A 16,263-nucleotide genomic window follows, 5' to 3' on the forward strand; every position below is an offset into this window, starting at 1 on the left:
AGGACAGGACGCACACATGCATAGAAATCATCTACTGCTTGTTGGGGCGGTCTGGAGGGACCCCTGCTGGTGGTGCTTGGAGATGGCGCCTGGTGTTTCCTTGCTGTGCAACCGGGCCCGCCCCACATAAAATCAAAAGTCTATTGCGAGCAGTGAAGGCCAAGGGAATTTAAATGTAATTCAAAGAAACAAAGCACAGAGTTGGGAGCCCAGCCGGATGGCAGTGGAACCCACAACCTTCTGACTCCTATCCATTGCACCACTGGCCCCCATACCCCTGGTGCCCTCCCTTAGCTCCTAGTGCTGTTCTTCAAGGTGCCTTTCTGAAGCAGGAGCCGCTGCAATGCCTGCTGTCCTGATTTTGTAACACACAAGGCTCACGTCCTGGCACAGTTGATAAAAGCAGGCGACAGGCAGCCAATACCTGTTGTAAGAGGCTTCCTGGCCCTACCAAAGGAAAGCAGACCCGGCGGGACTTTGAAGCCACCGTCGCTGAAGCCAGCAGCCAAACGTAAACTTACATCGGTTTGAAAATGCATCTCTGGCTTGAAGGCGGGGGCAGCAGCAATCCGGGGCTCTCGGGGGTCCGCGCACTAGGCCGCTGCCTCACCTTGCCTATCCTGGAACTCAACAGGGCCCCCCCCAAGCAAACCCTCACAGGCCCTCTGGCTTTTCTCTGGCTTGTGGGACTATTGTGATGCGTCCAGGCACACAGCACCCATCACCCAGGCATTATGACGGGAGGTGCCACTTTGCATGCAGCCTGGACCATGATCCTTTCTTCCTGCATTGCAATAGCCAAGCACACGGAACCTTTCCTTTTGGGCCAAACCAGCAGCGAGGAAGCTTGGGTCGTTGGTCTTTGCCTCTTGGTTCCATACCGGCCCCAGAACCAAACAGTTTCTTGCCAAAGTTAGAGCATAACAAGTCAACCTAGGTCAATAGGCAGCCGATGCGCTGGCTTTTATACACTGGCCAGTTCAGCCCCAAGTGTGTGCTCGCTTCGGCAGCACATATACTAAAATTGGAACGATACAGAGAAGATTAGCATGGCCCCTGCGCAAGGATGACACGCAAATTCGTGAAGCGTTCCATATTTTTAGACACGTGCGTGCCAGGAGAGAAATACCTTTTATTGACAGAATAAAAGGGGCCCCGCTCCCGTGCTGGTCTTGTGCTTGCTCGCTGCCGCGGAAGCCCTTCCCGTTTCTCTTGATCCTCTCTGTGCTGTGCTGCACCGAGAGCGGCTGCCTTGTCCTCTGCTGGCTGCTCATTTCTATATAGCGCTTTCTATATGACCCGCCTCTAGGGGCTCATGGCAAAGAGCGCACAGCCCCTCAAGCTTCACTGCTTCTAGGCCCTACTCTTCATGAGAGCTGGCTGCCTCTAGGTGTGTGATCTCTTTACCCACTTGTGCATTCTTTGCTCAGTGTCATTCGCCAACTGCTCCTTTAAAGCAAGCGAGGGGTGGCAGGGTCTGAAAGGCAGCAGATAGCACGAGAGAGAGTGTGCGTGCGTGCGTGTGTCTGTGTGTATGCAAATCACCAGTCAGCCAGGGCCTGCTGGGAGCCCATTCCGCCAGGCCCACCGGCTTTTGGACAGCTCCCAGATGGTTGGAGAAGGACCAGGCTGGGTTAGGCCACGAAGCAGAGGCCGAGCCGTTCCCTGGTGCGCTTTCTGGAAATGTCTCCCTCATTTGGAAATGTGCCCCTCAGTTGCTGAGGTCCCGAGAAGGCTCGCCTGCGGCGCTCACAGAGAGGTCTCTGGCCGATCAGGGACGTGAAGGGCTGCCCTGGGACTGTGTCCAACACAAGCCAACCCCCACCCATTGAAGGACAGGACGCACACATGCATAGAAATCATCTGCTGCTTGTTGGGGCGGTCTGGAGGGCCCCCTGCTGGTGGTGCTTGGAGATGGCGCCTGGTGTTTCCTTGCTGTGCAACCGGGCCCGCCCCACATAAAATCAAAAGTCTATTGCGAGCAGTGAAGGCCAAGGGAATTTAAATGTAATTCAAAGAAACAAAGCACAGAGTTGGGAGCCCAGCCGGATGGCAGTGGAACCCACAACCTTCTGACTCCTATCCATTGCACCACTGGCCCCCATACCCCTGGTGCCCTCCCTTAGCTCCTAGTGCTGTTCTTCAAGGTGCCTTTCTGAAGCAGGAGCCGCTGCAATGCCTGCTGTCCTGATTTTGTAACACACAAGGCTCACGTCCTGGCACAGTTGATAAAAGCAGGCGACAGGCAGCCAATACCTGTTGTAAGAGGCTTCCTGGCCCTACCAAAGGAAAGCAGACCCGGCGGGACTTTGAAGCCACCGTCGCTGAAGCCAGCAGCCAAACGTAAACTTACATCGGTTTGAAAATGCATCTCTGGCTTGAAGGCGGGGGCAGCAGCAATCCGGGGCTCTCGGGGGTCCGCGCACTAGGCCGCTGCCTCACCTTGCCTATCCTGGAACTCAACAGGGCCCCCCCCAAGCAAACCCTCACAGGCCCTCTGGCTTTTCTCTGGCTTGTGGGACTATTGTGATGCGTCCAGGCACACAGCACCCATCACCCAGGCATTATGACGGGAGGTGCCACTTTGCATGCAGCCTGGACCATGATCCTTTCTTCCTGCATTGCAATAGCCAAGCACACGGAACCTTTCCTTTTGGGCCAAACCAGCAGCGAGGAAGCTTGGGTCGTTGGTCTTTGCCTCTTGGTTCCATACCGGCCCCAGAACCAAACAGTTTCTTGCCAAAGTTAGAGCATAACAAGTCAACCTAGGTCAATAGGCAGCCGATGCGCTGGCTTTTATACACTGGCCAGTTCAGCCCCAAGTGTGTGCTCGCTTCGGCAGCACATATACTAAAATTGGAACGATACAGAGAAGATTAGCATGGCCCCTGCGCAAGGATGACACGCAAATTCGTGAAGCGTTCCATATTTTTAGACACGTGCGTGCCAGGAGAGAAATACCTTTTATTGACAGAATAAAAGGGGCCCCGCTCCCGTGCTGGTCTTGTGCTTGCTCGCTGCCGCGGAAGCCCTTCCCGTTTCTCTTGATCCTCTCTGTGCTGTGCTGCACCGAGAGCGGCTGCCTTGTCCTCTGCTGGCTGCTCATTTCTATATAGCGCTTTCTATATGACCCGCCTCTAGGGGCTCATGGCAAAGAGCGCACAGCCCCTCAAGCTTCACTGCTTCTAGGCCCTACTCTTCATGAGAGCTGGCTGCCTCTAGGTGTGTGATCTCTTTACCCACTTGTGCATTCTTTGCTCAGTGTCATTCGCCAACTGCTCCTTTAAAGCAAGCGAGGGGTGGCAGGGTCTGAAAGGCAGCAGATAGCACGAGAGAGAGTGTGCGTGCGTGCGTGTGTCTGTGTGTATGCAAATCACCAGTCAGCCAGGGCCTGCTGGGAGCCCATTCCGCCAGGCCCACCGGCTTTTGGACAGCTCCCAGATGGTTGGAGAAGGACCAGGCTGGGTTAGGCCACGAAGCAGAGGCCGAGCCGTTCCCTGGTGCGCTTTCTGGAAATGTCTCCCTCATTTGGAAATGTGCCCCTCAGTTGCTGAGGTCCCGAGAAGGCTCGCCTGCGGCGCTCACAGAGAGGTCTCTGGCCGATCAGGGACGTGAAGGGCTGCCCTGGGACTGTGTCCAACACAAGCCAACCCCCACCCATTGAAGGACAGGACGCACACATGCATAGAAATCATCTGCTGCTTGTTGGGGCGGTCTGGAGGGCCCCCTGCTGGTGGTGCTTGGAGATGGCGCCTGGTGTTTCCTTGCTGTGCAACCGGGCCCGCCCCACATAAAATCAAAAGTCTATTGCGAGCAGTGAAGGCCAAGGGAATTTAAATGTAATTCAAAGAAACAAAGCACAGAGTTGGGAGCCCAGCCGGATGGCAGTGGAACCCACAACCTTCTGACTCAATAGTCAGGCGCCTTATCCATTGCACCACTGGCCCCCATACCTCTGGTGCCCTCCGTTAGCTCCTAGTGCTGTTCTTCAAGGTGCCTTTCTGAAGCAGGAGCCGCTGCAATGCCTGCTGTCCTGATTTTGTAACACACAAGGCTCACGTCCTGGCACAGTTGATAAAAGCAGGCGACAGGCAGCCAATACCTGTTGTAAGAGGCTTCCTGGCCCTACCAAAGGAAAGCAGACCCGGCGGGACTTTGAAGCCACCGTCGCTGAAGCCAGCAGCCAAACGTAAACTTACATCGGTTTGAAAATGCATCTCTGGCTTGAAGGCGGGGGCAGCAGCAATCCGGGGCTCTCGGGGGTCCGCGCACTAGGCCGCTGCCTCACCTTGCCTATCCTGGAACTCAACAGGGCCCCCCCCAAGCAAACCCTCACAGGCCCTCTGGCTTTTCTCTGGCTTGTGGGACTATTGTGATGCGTCCAGGCACACAGCACCCATCACCCAGGCATTATGACGGGAGGTGCCACTTTGCATGCAGCCTGGACCATGATCCTTTCTTCCTGCATTGCAATAGCCAAGCACACGGAACCTTTCCTTTTGGGCCAAACCAGCAGCGAGGAAGCTTGGGTCGTTGGTCTTTGCCTCTTGGTTCCATACCGGCCCCAGAACCAAACAGTTTCTTGCCAAAGTTAGAGCATAACAAGTCAACCTAGGTCAAAAGGCAGCCGATGCGCTGGCTTTTATACACTGGCCAGTTCAGCCCCAAGTGTGTGCTCGCTTCGGCAGCACATATACTAAAATTGGAACGATACAGAGAAGATTAGCATGGCCCCTGCGCAAGGATGACACGCAAATTCGTGAAGCGTTCCATATTTTTAGACACGTGCGTGCCAGGAGAGAAATACCTTTTATTGACAGAATAAAAGGGGCCCCGCTCCCGTGCTGGTCTTGTGCTTGCTCGCTGCCGCGGAAGCCCTTCCCGTTTCTCTTGATCCTCTCTGTGCTGTGCTGCACCGAGAGCGGCTGCCTTGTCCTCTGCTGGCTGCTCATTTCTATATAGCGCTTTCTATATGACCCGCCTCTAGGGGCTCATGGCAAAGAGCGCACAGCCCCTCAAGCTTCACTGCTTCTAGGCCCTACTCTTCATGAGAGCTGGCTGCCTCTAGGTGTGTGATCTCTTTACCCACTTGTGCATTCTTTGCTCAGTGTCATTCGCCAACTGCTCCTTTAAAGCAAGAGAGGGGTGGCAGGATCTGAAAGGCAGCAGATAGCACGAGAGAGAGTGTGCGTGCGTGCGTGTCTCTGTGTGTATGCAAATCACCAGTCAGCCAGGGCCTGCTGGGAGCCCATTCCGCCAGGCCCACCGGCTTTTGGACAGCTCCCAGATGGTTGGAGAAGGACCAGGCTGGGTTAGGCCACGGAGCAGAGGCCGAGCCGTTCCCTGGTGCGCTTTCTGGAAATGTCTCCCTCATTTGGAAATGTGCCCCTCAGTTGCTGAGGTCCCGAGAAGGCTCACCTGCAGCGCTCATAGAGAGGTCTCTGGCCGATCGTGGCCGATCAGGGACGTGAAGGGCTGCCCTGGGACTGTGTCCAACACAAGCCAACCCCCACCCATTGAAGGACTGGACGCACACATGCATAGAAATCATCTGCTGCCTGTTGGGGCGGTCGGGAGGGACCCCTACTGGTGGTGCTTCAAGATGGCGCCTGGTGTTTCCTTGCTGTGCAACCGGGCCCGCCCCACATAAAATCAAAAGTCTATTGCGAGCAGTGAAGGCCAAGGGAATTTAAATGTAATTCAAAGAAACAAAGCACAGAGTTGGGAGCCCAGCCGGATGGCAGTGGAACCCACAACCTTCTGACTCCTAGTCAGGCGCCTTATCCATTGCACCACTGGCCCCCATACCCCTGGTGCTCTCCGTTAGCTCCTAGTGCTGTTCTTCAAGGTGCCTTTCTGAAGCAGGAGCCGCTGCAATGCCTGCTGTCCTGATTTTGTAACACACAAGGCTCACGTCCTGGCACAGTTGATAAAAGCAGGCGACAGGCAGCCAATACCTGTTGTAAGAGGCTTCCTGGCCCTACCAAAGGAAAGCAGACCCGGCGGGACTTTGAAGCCACCGTCGCTGAAGCCAGCAGCCAAACGTAAACTTACATCGGTTTGAAAATGCATCTCTGGCTTGAAGGCGGGGGCAGCAGCAATCCGGGGCTCTCGGGGGTCCGCGCACTAGGCCGCTGCCTCACCTTGCCTATCCTGGAACTCAACAGGGCCCCCCCCAAGCAAACCCTCACAGGCCCTCTGGCTTTTCTCTGGCTTGTGGGACTATTGTGATGCGTCCAGGCACACAGCACCCATCACCCAGGCATTATGACGGGAGGTGCCACTTTGCATGCAGCCTGGACCATGATCCTTTCTTCCTGCATTGCAATAGCCAAGCACACGGAACCTTTCCTTTTGGGCCAAACCAGCAGCGAGGAAGCTTGGGTCGTTGGTCTTTGCCTCTTGGTTCCATACCGGCCCCAGAACCAAACAGTTTCTTGCCAAAGTTAGAGCATAACAAGTCAACCTAGGTCAAAAGGCAGCCGATGCGCTGGCTTTTATACACTGGCCAGTTCAGCCCCAAGTGTGTGCTCGCTTCGGCAGCACATATACTAAAATTGGAACGATACAGAGAAGATTAGCATGGCCCCTGCGCAAGGATGACACGCAAATTCGTGAAGCGTTCCATATTTTTAGACACGTGCGTGCCAGGAGAGAAATACCTTTTATTGACAGAATAAAAGGGGCCCCGCTCCCGTGCTGGTCTTGTGCTTGCTCGCTGCCGCGGAAGCCCTTCCCGTTTCTCTTGATCCTCTCTGTGCTGTGCTGCACCGAGAGCGGCTGCCTTGTCCTCTGCTGGCTGCTCATTTCTATATAGCGCTTTCTATATGACCCGCCTCTAGGGGCTCATGGCAAAGAGCGCACAGCCCCTCAAGCTTCACTGCTTCTAGGCCCTACTCTTCATGAGAGCTGGCTGCCTCTAGGTGTGTGATCTCTTTACCCACTTGTGCATTCTTTGCTCAGTGTCATTCGCCAACTGCTCCTTTAAAGCAAGAGAGGGGTGGCAGGATCTGAAAGGCAGCAGATAGCACGAGAGAGAGTGTGCGTGCGTGCGTGTCTCTGTGTGTATGCAAATCACCAGTCAGCCAGGGCCTGCTGGGAGCCCATTCCGCCAGGCCCACCGGCTTTTGGACAGCTCCCAGATGGTTGGAGAAGGACCAGGCTGGGTTAGGCCACGGAGCAGAGGCCGAGCCGTTCCCTGGTGCGCTTTCTGGAAATGTCTCCCTCATTTGGAAATGTGCCCCTCAGTTGCTGAGGTCCCGAGAAGGCTCACCTGCAGCGCTCATAGAGAGGTCTCTGGCCGATCGTGGCCGATCAGGGACGTGAAGGGCTGCCCTGGGACTGTGTCCAACACAAGCCAACCCCCACCCATTGAAGGACTGGACGCACACATGCATAGAAATCATCTGCTGCCTGTTGGGGCGGTCGGGAGGGACCCCTACTGGTGGTGCTTCAAGATGGCGCCTGGTGTTTCCTTGCTGTGCAACCGGGCCCGCCCCACATAAAATCAAAAGTCTATTGCGAGCAGTGAAGGCCAAGGGAATTTAAATGTAATTCAAAGAAACAAAGCACAGAGTTGGGAGCCCAGCCGGATGGCAGTGGAACCCACAACCTTCTGACTCCTAGTCAGGCGCCTTATCCATTGCACCACTGGCCCCCATACCCCTGGTGCTCTCCGTTAGCTCCTAGTGCTGTTCTTCAAGGTGCCTTTCTGAAGCAGGAGCCGCTGCAATGCCTGCTGTCCTGATTTTGTAACACACAAGGCTCACGTCCTGGCACAGTTGATAAAAGCAGGCGACAGGCAGCCAATACCTGTTGTAAGAGGCTTCCTGGCCCTACCAAAGGAAAGCAGACCCGGCGGGACTTTGAAGCCACCGTCGCTGAAGCCAGCAGCCAAACGTAAACTTACATCGGTTTGAAAATGCATCTCTGGCTTGAAGGCGGGGGCAGCAGCAATCCGGGGCTCTCGGGGGTCCGCGCACTAGGCCGCTGCCTCACCTTGCCTATCCTGGAACTCAACAGGGCCCCCCCCCAAGCAAACCCTCACAGGCCCTCTGGCTTTTCTCTGGCTTGTGGGACTATTGTGATGCGTCCAGGCACACAGCACCCATCACCCAGGCATTATGACGGGAGGTGCCACTTTGCATGCAGCCTGGACCATGATCCTTTCTTCCTGCATTGCAATAGCCAAGCACACGGAACCTTTCCTTTTGGGCCAAACCAGCAGCGAGGAAGCTTGGGTCGTTGGTCTTTGCCTCTTGGTTCCATACCGGCCCCAGAACCAAACAGTTTCTTGCCAAAGTTAGAGCATAACAAGTCAACCTAGGTCAAAAGGCAGCCGATGCGCTGGCTTTTATACACTGGCCAGTTCAGCCCCAAGTGTGTGCTCGCTTCGGCAGCACATATACTAAAATTGGAACGATACAGAGAAGATTAGCATGGCCCCTGCGCAAGGATGACACGCAAATTCGTGAAGCGTTCCATATTTTTAGACACGTGCGTGCCAGGAGAGAAATACCTTTTATTGACAGAATAAAAGGGGCCCCGCTCCCGTGCTGGTCTTGTGCTTGCTCGCTGCCGCGGAAGCCCTTCCCGTTTCTCTTGATCCTCTCTGTGCTGTGCTGCACCGAGAGCGGCTGCCTTGTCCTCTGCTGGCTGCTCATTTCTATATAGCGCTTTCTATATGACCCGCCTCTAGGGGCTCATGGCAAAGAGCGCACAGCCCCTCAAGCTTCACTGCTTCTAGGCCCTACTCTTCATGAGAGCTGGCTGCCTCTAGGTGTGTGATCTCTTTACCCACTTGTGCATTCTTTGCTCAGTGTCATTCGCCAACTGCTCCTTTAAAGCAAGAGAGGGGTGGCAGGATCTGAAAGGCAGCAGATAGCACGAGAGAGAGTGTGCGTGCGTGCGTGTCTCTGTGTGTATGCAAATCACCAGTCAGCCAGGGCCTGCTGGGAGCCCATTCCGCCAGGCCCACCGGCTTTTGGACAGCTCCCAGATGGTTGGAGAAGGACCAGGCTGGGTTAGGCCACGGAGCAGAGGCCGAGCCGTTCCCTGGTGCGCTTTCTGGAAATGTCTCCCTCATTTGGAAATGTGCCCCTCAGTTGCTGAGGTCCCGAGAAGGCTCACCTGCAGCGCTCATAGAGAGGTCTCTGGCCGATCGTGGCCGATCAGGGACGTGAAGGGCTGCCCTGGGACTGTGTCCAACACAAGCCAACCCCCACCCATTGAAGGACTGGACGCACACATGCATAGAAATCATCTGCTGCCTGTTGGGGCGGTCGGGAGGGACCCCTACTGGTGGTGCTTCAAGATGGCGCCTGGTGTTTCCTTGCTGTGCAACCGGGCCCGCCCCACATAAAATCAAAAGTCTATTGCGAGCAGTGAAGGCCAAGGGAATTTAAATGTAATTCAAAGAAACAAAGCACAGAGTTGGGAGCCCAGCCGGATGGCAGTGGAACCCACAACCTTCTGACTCCTAGTCAGGCGCCTTATCCATTGCACCACTGGCCCCCATACCCCTGGTGCTCTCCGTTAGCTCCTAGTGCTGTTCTTCAAGGTGCCTTTCTGAAGCAGGAGCCGCTGCAATGCCTGCTGTCCTGATTTTGTAACACACAAGGCTCACGTCCTGGCACAGTTGATAAAAGCAGGCGACAGGCAGCCAATACCTGTTGTAAGAGGCTTCCTGGCCCTACCAAAGGAAAGCAGACCCGGCGGGACTTTGAAGCCACCGTCGCTGAAGCCAGCAGCCAAACGTAAACTTACATCGGTTTGAAAATGCATCTCTGGCTTGAAGGCGGGGGCAGCAGCAATCCGGGGCTCTCGGGGGTCCGCGCACTAGGCCGCTGCCTCACCTTGCCTATCCTGGAACTCAACAGGGCCCCCCCCAAGCAAACCCTCACAGGCCCTCTGGCTTTTCTCTGGCTTGTGGGACTATTGTGATGCGTCCAGGCACACAGCACCCATCACCCAGGCATTATGACGGGAGGTGCCACTTTGCATGCAGCCTGGACCATGATCCTTTCTTCCTGCATTGCAATAGCCAAGCACACGGAACCTTTCCTTTTGGGCCAAACCAGCAGCGAGGAAGCTTGGGTCGTTGGTCTTTGCCTCTTGGTTCCATACCGGCCCCAGAACCAAACAGTTTCTTGCCAAAGTTAGAGCATAACAAGTCAACCTAGGTCAAAAGGCAGCCGATGCGCTGGCTTTTATACACTGGCCAGTTCAGCCCCAAGTGTGTGCTCGCTTCGGCAGCACATATACTAAAATTGGAACGATACAGAGAAGATTAGCATGGCCCCTGCGCAAGGATGACACGCAAATTCGTGAAGCGTTCCATATTTTTAGACACGTGCGTGCCAGGAGAGAAATACCTTTTATTGACAGAATAAAAGGGGCCCCGCTCCCGTGCTCGTCTTGTGCTTGCTCGCTGCCGCGGAAGCCCTTCCCGTTTCTCTTGATCCTCTCTGTGCTGTGCTGCACCGAGAGCGGCTGCCTTGTCCTCTGCTGGCTGCTCATTTCTATATAGCGCTTTCTATATGACCCGCCTCTAGGGGCTCATGGCAAAGAGCGCACAGCCCCTCAAGCTTCACTGCTTCTAGGCCCTACTCTTCATGAGAGCTGGCTGCCTCTAGGTGTGTGATCTCTTTACCCACTTGTGCATTCTTTGCTCAGTGTCATTCGCCAACTGCTCCTTTAAAGCAAGAGAGGGGTGGCAGGGTCTGAAAGGCAGCAGATAGCACGAGAGAGAGTGTGCGTGCGTGCGTGCGTGCGTGTGTCTGTGTGTATGCAAATCATCAGTCAGCCAGGGCCTGCTGGGAGCCCATTCCGCCAGGCCCACCGGCTTTTGGACAGCTCCCAGATGGTTGGAGAAGGACCAGGCTGGGTTAGGCCACGGAGCAGAGGCCGAGCCGTTCCCTGGTGCGCTTTCTGGAAATGTCTCCCTCATTTGGAAATGTGCCCCTCAGTTGCTGAGGTCCCGAGAAGGCTCACCTGCGGCGCTCACAGAGAGGTCTCTGGCCGATCGTGGCCGATCAGGGACGTGAAGGGCTGCCCTGGGACTGTGTCCAACACAAGCCAACCCCCACCCATTGAAGGACAGGACGCACACATGCATAGAAATCATCTACTGCTTGTTGGGGCGGTCTGGAGGGACCCCTGCTGGTGGTGCTTGGAGATGGCGCCTGGTGTTTCCTTGCTGTGCAACCGGGCCCGCCCCACATAAAATCAAAAGTCTATTGCGAGCAGTGAAGGCCAAGGGAATTTAAATGTAATTCAAAGAAACAAAGCACAGAGTTGGGAGCCCAGCCGGATGGCAGTGGAACCCACAACCTTCTGACTCCTATCCATTGCACCACTGGCCCCCATACCCCTGGTGCCCTCCCTTAGCTCCTAGTGCTGTTCTTCAAGGTGCCTTTCTGAAGCAGGAGCCGCTGCAATGCCTGCTGTCCTGATTTTGTAACACACAAGGCTCACGTCCTGGCACAGTTGATAAAAGCAGGCGACAGGCAGCCAATACCTGTTGTAAGAGGCTTCCTGGCCCTACCAAAGGAAAGCAGACCCGGCGGGACTTTGAAGCCACCGTCGCTGAAGCCAGCAGCCAAACGTAAACTTACATCGGTTTGAAAATGCATCTCTGGCTTGAAGGCGGGGGCAGCAGCAATCCGGGGCTCTCGGGGGTCCGCGCACTAGGCCGCTGCCTCACCTTGCCTATCCTGGAACTCAACAGGGCCCCCCCCAAGCAAACCCTCACAGGCCCTCTGGCTTTTCTCTGGCTTGTGGGACTATTGTGATGCGTCCAGGCACACAGCACCCATCACCCAGGCATTATGACGGGAGGTGCCACTTTGCATGCAGCCTGGACCATGATCCTTTCTTCCTGCATTGCAATAGCCAAGCACACGGAACCTTTCCTTTTGGGCCAAACCAGCAGCGAGGAAGCTTGGGTCGTTGGTCTTTGCCTCTTGGTTCCATACCGGCCCCAGAACCAAACAGTTTCTTGCCAAAGTTAGAGCATAACAAGTCAACCTAGGTCAATAGGCAGCCGATGCGCTGGCTTTTATACACTGGCCAGTTCAGCCCCAAGTGTGTGCTCGCTTCGGCAGCACATATACTAAAATTGGAACGATACAGAGAAGATTAGCATGGCCCCTGCGCAAGGATGACACGCAAATTCGTGAAGCGTTCCATATTTTTAGACACGTGCGTGCCAGGAGAGAAATACCTTTTATTGACAGAATAAAAGGGGCCCCGCTCCCGTGCTGGTCTTGTGCTTGCTCGCTGCCGCGGAAGCCCTTCCCGTTTCTCTTGATCCTCTCTGTGCTGTGCTGCACCGAGAGCGGCTGCCTTGTCCTCTGCTGGCTGCTCATTTCTATATAGCGCTTTCTATATGACCCGCCTCTAGGGGCTCATGGCAAAGAGCGCACAGCCCCTCAAGCTTCACTGCTTCTAGGCCCTACTCTTCATGAGAGCTGGCTGCCTCTAGGTGTGTGATCTCTTTACCCACTTGTGCATTCTTTGCTCAGTGTCATTCGCCAACTGCTCCTTTAAAGCAAGCGAGGGGTGGCAGGGTCTGAAAGGCAGCAGATAGCACGAGAGAGAGTGTGCGTGCGTGCGTGTGTCTGTGTGTATGCAAATCACCAGTCAGCCAGGGCCTGCTGGGAGCCCATTCCGCCAGGCCCACCGGCTTTTGGACAGCTCCCAGATGGTTGGAGAAGGACCAGGCTGGGTTAGGCCACGAAGCAGAGGCCGAGCCGTTCCCTGGTGCGCTTTCTGGAAATGTCTCCCTCATTTGGAAATGTGCCCCTCAGTTGCTGAGGTCCCGAGAAGGCTCGCCTGCGGCGCTCACAGAGAGGTCTCTGGCCGATCAGGGACGTGAAGGGCTGCCCTGGGACTGTGTCCAACACAAGCCAACCCCCACCCATTGAAGGACAGGACGCACACATGCATAGAAATCATCTGCTGCTTGTTGGGGCGGTCTGGAGGGCCCCCTGCTGGTGGTGCTTGGAGATGGCGCCTGGTGTTTCCTTGCTGTGCAACCGGGCCCGCCCCACATAAAATCAAAAGTCTATTGCGAGCAGTGAAGGCCAAGGGAATTTAAATGTAATTCAAAGAAACAAAGCACAGAGTTGGGAGCCCAGCCGGATGGCAGTGGAACCCACAACCTTCTGACTCCTATCCATTGCACCACTGGCCCCCATACCCCTGGTGCCCTCCCTTAGCTCCTAGTGCTGTTCTTCAAGGTGCCTTTCTGAAGCAGGAGCCGCTGCAATGCCTGCTGTCCTGATTTTGTAACACACAAGGCTCACGTCCTGGCACAGTTGATAAAAGCAGGCGACAGGCAGCCAATACCTGTTGTAAGAGGCTTCCTGGCCCTACCAAAGGAAAGCAGACCCGGCGGGACTTTGAAGCCACCGTCGCTGAAGCCAGCAGCCAAACGTAAACTTACATCGGTTTGAAAATGCATCTCTGGCTTGAAGGCGGGGGCAGCAGCAATCCGGGGCTCTCGGGGGTCCGCGCACTAGGCCGCTGCCTCACCTTGCCTATCCTGGAACTCAACAGGGCCCCCCCCAAGCAAACCCTCACAGGCCCTCTGGCTTTTCTCTGGCTTGTGGGACTATTGTGATGCGTCCAGGCACACAGCACCCATCACCCAGGCATTATGACGGGAGGTGCCACTTTGCATGCAGCCTGGACCATGATCCTTTCTTCCTGCATTGCAATAGCCAAGCACACGGAACCTTTCCTTTTGGGCCAAACCAGCAGCGAGGAAGCTTGGGTCGTTGGTCTTTGCCTCTTGGTTCCATACCGGCCCCAGAACCAAACAGTTTCTTGCCAAAGTTAGAGCATAACAAGTCAACCTAGGTCAATAGGCAGCCGATGCGCTGGCTTTTATACACTGGCCAGTTCAGCCCCAAGTGTGTGCTCGCTTCGGCAGCACATATACTAAAATTGGAACGATACAGAGAAGATTAGCATGGCCCCTGCGCAAGGATGACACGCAAATTCGTGAAGCGTTCCATATTTTTAGACACGTGCGTGCCAGGAGAGAAATACCTTTTATTGACAGAATAAAAGGGGCCCCGCTCCCGTGCTGGTCTTGTGCTTGCTCGCTGCCGCGGAAGCCCTTCCCGTTTCTCTTGATCCTCTCTGTGCTGTGCTGCACCGAGAGCGGCTGCCTTGTCCTCTGCTGGCTGCTCATTTCTATATAGCGCTTTCTATATGACCCGCCTCTAGGGGCTCATGGCAAAGAGCGCACAGCCCCTCAAGCTTCACTGCTTCTAGGCCCTACTCTTCATGAGAGCTGGCTGCCTCTAGGTGTGTGATCTCTTTACCCACTTGTGCATTCTTTGCTCAGTGTCATTCGCCAACTGCTCCTTTAAAGCAAGCGAGGGGTGGCAGGGTCTGAAAGGCAGCAGATAGCACGAGAGAGAGTGTGCGTGCGTGCGTGTGTCTGTGTGTATGCAAATCACCAGTCAGCCAGGGCCTGCTGGGAGCCCATTCCGCCAGGCCCACCGGCTTTTGGACAGCTCCCAGATGGTTGGAGAAGGACCAGGCTGGGTTAGGCCACGAAGCAGAGGCCGAGCCGTTCCCTGGTGCGCTTTCTGGAAATGTCTCCCTCATTTGGAAATGTGCCCCTCAGTTGCTGAGGTCCCGAGAAGGCTCGCCTGCGGCGCTCACAGAGAGGTCTCTGGCCGATCAGGGACGTGAAGGGCTGCCCTGGGACTGTGTCCAACACAAGCCAACCCCCACCCATTGAAGGACAGGACGCACACATGCATAGAAATCATCTGCTGCTTGTTGGGGCGGTCTGGAGGGCCCCCTGCTGGTGGTGCTTGGAGATGGCGCCTGGTGTTTCCTTGCTGTGCAACCGGGCCCGCCCCACATAAAATCAAAAGTCTATTGCGAGCAGTGAAGGCCAAGGGAATTTAAATGTAATTCAAAGAAACAAAGCACAGAGTTGGGAGCCCAGCCGGATGGCAGTGGAACCCACAACCTTCTGACTCAATAGTCAGGCGCCTTATCCATTGCACCACTGGCCCCCATACCTCTGGTGCCCTCCGTTAGCTCCTAGTGCTGTTCTTCAAGGTGCCTTTCTGAAGCAGGAGCCGCTGCAATGCCTGCTGTCCTGATTTTGTAACACACAAGGCTCACGTCCTGGCACAGTTGATAAAAGCAGGCGACAGGCAGCCAATACCTGTTGTAAGAGGCTTCCTGGCCCTACCAAAGGAAAGCAGACCCGGCGGGACTTTGAAGCCACCGTCGCTGAAGCCAGCAGCCAAACGTAAACTTACATCGGTTTGAAAATGCATCTCTGGCTTGAAGGCGGGGGCAGCAGCAATCCGGGGCTCTCGGGGGTCCGCGCACTAGGCCGCTGCCTCACCTTGCCTATCCTGGAACTCAACAGGGCCCCCCCCAAGCAAACCCTCACAGGCCCTCTGGCTTTTCTCTGGCTTGTGGGACTATTGTGATGCGTCCAGGCACACAGCACCCATCACCCAGGCATTATGACGGGAGGTGCCACTTTGCATGCAGCCTGGACCATGATCCTTTCTTCCTGCATTGCAATAGCCAAGCACACGGAACCTTTCCTTTTGGGCCAAACCAGCAGCGAGGAAGCTTGGGTCGTTGGTCTTTGCCTCTTGGTTCCATACCGGCCCCAGAACCAAACAGTTTCTTGCCAAAGTTAGAGCATAACAAGTCAACCTAGGTCAAAAGGCAGCCGATGCGCTGGCTTTTATACACTGGCCAGTTCAGCCCCAAGTGTGTGCTCGCTTCGGCAGCACATATACTAAAATTGGAACGATACAGAGAAGATTAGCATGGCCCCTGCGCAAGGATGACACGCAAATTCGTGAAGCGTTCCATATTTTTAGACACGTGCGTGCCAGGAGAGAAATACCTTTTATTGACAGAATAAAAGGGGCCCCGCTCCCGTGCTGGTCTTGTGCTTGCTCGCTGCCGCGGAAGCCCTTCCCGTTTCTCTTGATCCTCTCTGTGCTGTGCTGCACCGAGAGCGGCTGCCTTGTCCTCTGCTGGCTGCTCATTTCTATATAGCGCTTTCTATATGACCCGCCTCTAGGGGCTCATGGCAAAGAGCGCACAGCCCCTCAAGCTTCACTGCTTCTAGGCCCTACTCTTCATGAGAGCTGGCTGCCTCTAGGTGTGTGATCTCTTTACCCACTTGTGCATTCTTTGCTCAGTGTCATTCGCCAACTGCTCCTTTAAAGCAAGAGAGGGGTGGCAGGATCTGAAAGGCAGCAG

At 55.3% G+C, this 16,263-nt stretch overlaps 9 non-coding genes across 9 annotated transcripts; all 9 read left to right on the forward strand.

The window, feature by feature from the left end:
* Window positions 1–994: 994 nt before the first annotated feature.
* LOC138512858 (U6 spliceosomal RNA) lies at window positions 995–1,101 on the forward strand. The gene has a single exon (XR_011281568.1). It is a non-coding gene; the product is annotated as a U6 spliceosomal RNA (small nuclear RNA).
* Window positions 1,102–2,826: 1,725 nt separating this feature from the next.
* LOC138512859 (U6 spliceosomal RNA) lies at window positions 2,827–2,933 on the forward strand. Its single transcript, XR_011281569.1, has one exon. It is a non-coding gene; the product is annotated as a U6 spliceosomal RNA (small nuclear RNA).
* A 1,739-nt stretch (window positions 2,934–4,672) lies between these two features.
* On the forward strand, window positions 4,673–4,779 carry LOC138512860 (U6 spliceosomal RNA). Its single transcript, XR_011281570.1, has one exon. It is a non-coding gene; the product is annotated as a U6 spliceosomal RNA (small nuclear RNA).
* Window positions 4,780–6,527: 1,748 nt separating this feature from the next.
* LOC138512861 (U6 spliceosomal RNA) lies at window positions 6,528–6,634 on the forward strand. Its single transcript, XR_011281571.1, has one exon. It is a non-coding gene; the product is annotated as a U6 spliceosomal RNA (small nuclear RNA).
* Window positions 6,635–8,383: 1,749 nt separating this feature from the next.
* LOC138512862 (U6 spliceosomal RNA) lies at window positions 8,384–8,490 on the forward strand. The gene has a single exon (XR_011281572.1). It is a non-coding gene; the product is annotated as a U6 spliceosomal RNA (small nuclear RNA).
* A 1,748-nt stretch (window positions 8,491–10,238) lies between these two features.
* LOC138512863 (U6 spliceosomal RNA) lies at window positions 10,239–10,345 on the forward strand. The gene has a single exon (XR_011281573.1). It is a non-coding gene; the product is annotated as a U6 spliceosomal RNA (small nuclear RNA).
* Window positions 10,346–12,088: 1,743 nt separating this feature from the next.
* Window positions 12,089–12,195, forward strand: LOC138512864 (U6 spliceosomal RNA). Its single transcript, XR_011281574.1, has one exon. It is a non-coding gene; the product is annotated as a U6 spliceosomal RNA (small nuclear RNA).
* A 1,725-nt stretch (window positions 12,196–13,920) lies between these two features.
* On the forward strand, window positions 13,921–14,027 carry LOC138512865 (U6 spliceosomal RNA). Its single transcript, XR_011281575.1, has one exon. It is a non-coding gene; the product is annotated as a U6 spliceosomal RNA (small nuclear RNA).
* A 1,739-nt stretch (window positions 14,028–15,766) lies between these two features.
* On the forward strand, window positions 15,767–15,873 carry LOC138512867 (U6 spliceosomal RNA). Its single transcript, XR_011281576.1, has one exon. It is a non-coding gene; the product is annotated as a U6 spliceosomal RNA (small nuclear RNA).
* The last annotated feature ends 390 nt before the right edge of the window (window positions 15,874–16,263 follow it).

The sequence above is a fragment of the Ambystoma mexicanum genome, chromosome 6p (genome assembly GCF_040938575.1).
Source record: "Ambystoma mexicanum isolate Mex_15411 chromosome 6p, UKY_AmexF1_1, whole genome shotgun sequence".
Taxonomy (NCBI): domain Eukaryota; kingdom Metazoa; phylum Chordata; class Amphibia; order Caudata; family Ambystomatidae; genus Ambystoma; species Ambystoma mexicanum.